Consider the following 6,000-nt stretch of genomic DNA (forward strand, 5'->3'; position numbering starts at 1 on the left):
AATATCAGTAAAATATGTATGGAGTGGTTTAGTACCACCTACAGATCTACCGCAACTTCTTGCGCCTTATTTTTTAGCTTCCCACTGACCACTTACTGCTGCTACTTTTGCTTGCGGCTGCAGCTATTTGATTGATAAATAAATACTTTTGATTGATACCAGCAAATATTCTATATAGAGTAGACATGTACATATAATACACATGACGTGAAGTGGCGATACTCCATAAATGTGGGAAGGACATGACAAAACCAGACAAGGACATGATTTGAGTGACTTGCCTGCTTATGAAGGATGACAAATCGAGAAGGCCAACAACAATGCAACAAATTAGGTCAATCTTCTCCACGAAAGTGATTATTCACCGTCCTCATCCAGAAATGTTTGCCAAGTTGCCAAATGTATAATGGTTTATCAAATGGAATGGTCTCATTTCGTCATCCCAGATACTAAGCGATACTGACTGTTTCAGAGCGCTTCTTTTTCACACAAACATTTATGTGGTTCATTTATTGTAGATTAATTATGTATTATATACTCCGAAAAGAGAAAGTACAGTTCATACATATTTATAATTTGTTTAATGTGTTTTTTGAACATATACACATTTACTTGGACTGCATGGCAAGGTGTATTTGGCGATGAATTTTGAGATTATCTACCTTTTCCGAAGGAAGAAACCGTTCTATGAAATGAATGAGTGGCCTTCATTGGGGAAAGGGAGAGAGCAAAGTAAATAGTGTTTTGGGTAAGTGAGGGAGAAAGTGATGGAGTGAGATGGCAATATGAGATGATCGTGAAGTGTAGGCAATTCTCCCCAATTACACGAAAACAATGTTCCTTCCACATGTTGACGACGAGTCGACGACTTCCTGCACACACCTTGCTTCTGACAACTCAAGTACTCGAGAAACAACACAATAAGTCCACCCACAGGCACAAGTTGCACACAATTCGAATACATACTTATATCCGTAGAGTAAATTAGGTAGGTACAAACACGTGCGGCAGTTATTTCTGAAGTGACATTACTTTACATAAATTAAACAATCTTTAGCTGTAATTACATGCGATGATTAAATAATTTCATAAATCTCTCAGATGAGCAAAAATTCGAATCTCAAATATTGGTTCGAAATTCCATGTAAAACAACTCATATTATTGCATGTAACAGGAAACACGAGTGCAAACAGTTTTATGCGATGGTGAAGATTATGTACATCGTTTTAAAATTTTACACACAGTCTCAAAAAACTCGAAAGAGTTTATTACATTGAGAAAAATGCTGTTACCCATCTGGAAGGGATCGAGAAGAGCTGTCCTTAGGCTGGAGTTTGATGTTTAGACTTGCTTAGTTGCTTGCTCAAGCGAAGGAATCTTCTGCAAACTGAGACGCCGGCATGGATTACGCAAGAGGAGAAAGACTGTAACGACGACACATCCATATTTTGTTGTAGTTTGGGCTGGGGGAAAGTACAAGGTGTTTCGAATTATTCATGAGCAACAACATCTTTTCCTTTTCCTCCTCAATATTTCATGTGACGAAACACCAAAATTCAAAAACCGAACTGACTGCCAAACTTTACCTTCAAACGGCATTTCCTTCTTGCCCTATCCGATTCTCCTTATTTCTCTCCCTCTCTCTAAGCCAGAGGTTCACACTTTCCTTCCAAAAGATCTCCACAGTCCAAGAAGAAACTCTGAGTGGGAAACATTTCCTTATTTTGTCTTCCCTGTCAGACAACTTAACCACAAAAACATTGTAAGAAATGACACGGCCATCTCGAAATATCGTTGTGTTCTGCACCTCAATGGAGGTAGTGGTGGTTGGTGGTTATGCTTATGTAGACGGAGCGGGGTACATGTCAAAGCTCAGCCTATTTGTAACCTTTAAGCCCCATAAAATAAAATGCAGACATGCGATGATGAAGATACAGTGAGGCTGTGGTGGTGGTGGTGTGAGGTCGCGACCATATCATCTCGTCGTCATATTCATCATCTTCATTCTGTAAATCCTACAGGATTTTCTCACCCGAATGTCTCCCATTCATTCTCACGGCCATGCTTTCTATTCTCATCCCTTCGCTTATCACTTGGCCATGGTCAATCCCTCCAGAACAATTGGACATGGTTTTTTAAACTTCAACAACATATTGGTCTTCAAAGTATAAAAATACTTTTAAAATACTTTAAAGTATACGCAGTTCCCATATCATGAAATTGAGTTAAATAAAATTAGTTCATTAACTAAACTCGTTGAACCACGATAATCATACCCTTGTACGTGTACTTATCATATCATGCACATGAGCACTATTACTATTCTCAGATCAAATCAACGATAATATCACATTTATTTTTTCTTGGTTACTTTCTATCAAACTGTTCATGAAAATGCATTGTATGTAGATGGCAGATGCGTATAATGTATGCAGAAATATATAATATGCATTCCTTATTTTCTTTTACAAACGACAAAAGGAATTCAAGTTCAAATTCTGATCCAAACGTTGCTACACGGTTATGCATTTCGAATCCCATCACCTCATTGCATCGTGTATGGAATGTTGTCGCAAGAAAGCATTCTAAACAAATAGGCAGGCACCACATTGACAATGCTTTGGCGATTGGCCCTGTTACAGTATGCAGCAAAATGGAGACGTTAAGTAGTGTGAAACCACGGAGAATGGGGTTTCTTGTTGATATTATTATTATGATTATTATTATTAGTGTTATAGCACAAAGAGAGTTTTGAGATTCTCTGTCCTCTCCACAGCTTAGGCATCAATTTTGTGGTTCAAAGACGGAAATCAAAAGAAGGCATCATCTTTTCAAACTTGCAATGGTTCTACAGAAGCAGTTCTATTTAGTTGACATTGCTTGCTGCACCCCAAAAACCTCCGAGAAAAATATATGGTCGTGTATGTAATGTGCATAGTGGTTGGTGGGGAGAAATGTTTATTTTAAAGTGCACACACTTTTCCAACGCATTTATACGAGGATAGTGTCCCAGACAATTTCCGCCACTATAAAAGTACTACATGGACTAACAATCCTGTCACTCAATAATCATAACTCTTCATTTCTTGACCGATAATGGACCGCAATCTAGATCTGAATCTAAATTCTAAAATCCCCCACTAAGGAATATCTATTGCCCTATTTCAAGCATTTTGTACGTAATTTGAATTGAAGGCATTTCATAGCTATGTATACTTATGCAACTTTTACAGCTTATTCTAAAATTAAAGTTATTCCAAACTAAACCATTAGTTCAAAATAAACCATTTCACCATTTTCATGTCCATGATCAACCATATGCACAAGGAATATGCCCTGAGATGTTATCTGGCATCGTTATAACTCCTCCCACTGCATGAACCTAACGTAACTTTGCCTAACCTAACTGATATTGGAGCACACTTTTTAACCTAAATTAGGGAGATTATGGGCATGCAAATTTCGGACGAAAAGTAGTGCAGTTTGTAAAATTCATCATTCTCGTCCTATGATTGATTTAGATTTACTTATTTGTTTCAAGGATCTGTGTTAACCGATGATGTTAAATATCCAAGCTTATCGGTGGTCAAAATGTGAATTTAATCTGAAGTCTGAGAGAAATGTTTGGAGAAATGTCGTTATTACTGTTGGTTAGTATTTTAGTGAAAGTTGGCTGGCAATCCATACGTGAACAATCTCAAATTCAAAATTAATGGCTTACAAATATATGCAAATTTCAGTTGCCTATTTAAGTACCTTATTAATTTAGTCCTTGATAACAATGTGACATTCCAAGTTAGCAACAAGCACATAATTAGCAAAATCGAAACGTTTCTCTTGCTTTGTCTTTTCCAGATACTATACAGACAGACATATACATTAGCATATGAACACTCCATAAGCCCAGGCTAGGACCAAAATTCTAAACCCAACTAGTTTTGTGCAACAGATAGCAGAAGTGTTTTTCTAACATTTAGCCAATGGGGAAAAGGTAAAAGTTACCAGGTCAAACTGGAAATTTCATTCCCTAGGCAGTTAGAGCAGGAGAAAAACCAAGAGAAAGAAAAATGAGAAAAGTTTAGTTTGATATGAGAACAAGCATTTTAACTTTTGTCTTCAAATATAAACTTTACAAAAGAAATAAGTACATAACGATGTGTCTTTTATGTTCAAAAAGTATTTATACACACTTTTAGTCTCACATGTTATTTATATGTATATATTGATCAATAATAATGGAAATAACAGTTAATAATAAAGAAACCTTTTAATAATGGAAATACACAATTAACCGTGTGATCTGATATAAATTGTTCAACATTAATCCTTTGAGGCTCATTTTGGTTAATTAAATCTGTCCTAAAGTACAATTGCGAAACTCCATAAGTAGCAATTAACAAAAGAGTTATGTTTCACTTTTAGTCCGTTGGGCAGACTTTGATGCCTTTTTGTGGAGTTTTTCTTTGAACCTTCAGCTTAAACAAATGTAGCAAGCGATATATGTGGAAGATACATTTCGGAACCGTTGTTTGCAAAGCAAATTAGTATTTCAAAATCTCAACCAACCCATTAAGGAGGAGACAAGTAAGGATTTTCACATCATTCTGTCCGGCTCTTTCAAGTCCCCAAATGTTAATGTTCAAGTTGGCTTGGACAGCCAATAAAACCATCTTCATAAACAATCCAGGGGCATTATTGCCTCCTCACAATCACATTCACGGCAGCAGGAGCCGGAGCAGAAATAAAAACAAGAAGGTCGCGTACACATGTACTTGTTCCAAGGCAGCGACAAGTAACAGGAGCCCCCGAACGGACATTGGAGTGAGATGTGAGAAAGAATTTGTTGTCTTTGTTCAGACAGACAGAATCGTACATTACCAACATACGTTGCACATTTAATGATTTCCTCAGCAGCACTAAAGGAGAGATTGGTCTGTTGAGAGCAAGACGGCATTAAAAGACCCCTTAAGAATACATTTCAACAGGAGTCCAGATTTCTTCACTCCTCTTTCCTCGCCGTCCTCTCCTCTCGCATTGTTTGTTCCAGAAAGTGGAACAACGGACCAATCAAAGCGGAGAAAGTGTGAAGGTGAAACGGGAACGGAACGCGATGAAATATTAATTGTTATGACTTTTCTCTTGGTTCTCTGGACATTGGATTTTTAGAGTTGCATTACTTACAATAACTCTACACTTTATTTGCTTTCTTGCGCATTTCGACCAATTTATGGAGGGATATTGTGCTTTATGTGTGTAGCGTTGTAATCACTTCATTTGTGCCAAATTACATTTTTTTTTCAAACCAACCAACCAACCCAGGAGTTGGCAATGCCACCCTTTCTCACATATACACACATATATACATATGTAAGTAATCACTAATCTTTTTGCTTTTTTGAACACATTGATATAATTTTTCATAGTTCAGCTAATACACTTATTCTCTCAATACATAGAATAAATTACGCATAATAATCTCCAAACCCAATTATAATAGCCTTGTAAACTATACATTTGCACGAATACTTAATCTCATGAGAAAAAACTCCAAATCTGTAAGTGCTCAACTTGCATGGCTGTACATACTTTTCGATCACACTTGTTTCTGATAAGATGTGAATCTCGTGCCCGAAACGAATCTGTATCAGCTACTGTATCGGACATTGGCTTCTCGGAATCAGGATTCGAGACACAAAGTTATTATGACATTTGAGAGCCAAGTAAGGATAATAAGAAAATGATGGAATCCAGTTAAAAGGAGGGAGATCGGTTTTGTTGGAGAAAGTGAGATGTATCTTCTGCGGGAGGATGAGGAGGTGGTGGTGGTAGTTGGTGGAGAATCTCGGGCCAAGTGGATACAGAGACCCACGAGATCAGCCAAGTCGGGCCAAGTCATGCAAGTAGAAATGGGTATCGGAGCAGATTAAAGAGCGATTTCTATTCTGGTCATTGGTGGGGGTAAAACCTCACTATTGCTACATTATAACTCTTAAACAAGA

This window comes from Folsomia candida, unplaced genomic scaffold (assembly GCF_002217175.1).
Source record: "Folsomia candida strain VU population unplaced genomic scaffold, ASM221717v1 Fcan01_Sc001, whole genome shotgun sequence".
NCBI lineage: Eukaryota > Metazoa > Arthropoda > Collembola > Entomobryomorpha > Isotomidae > Folsomia > Folsomia candida.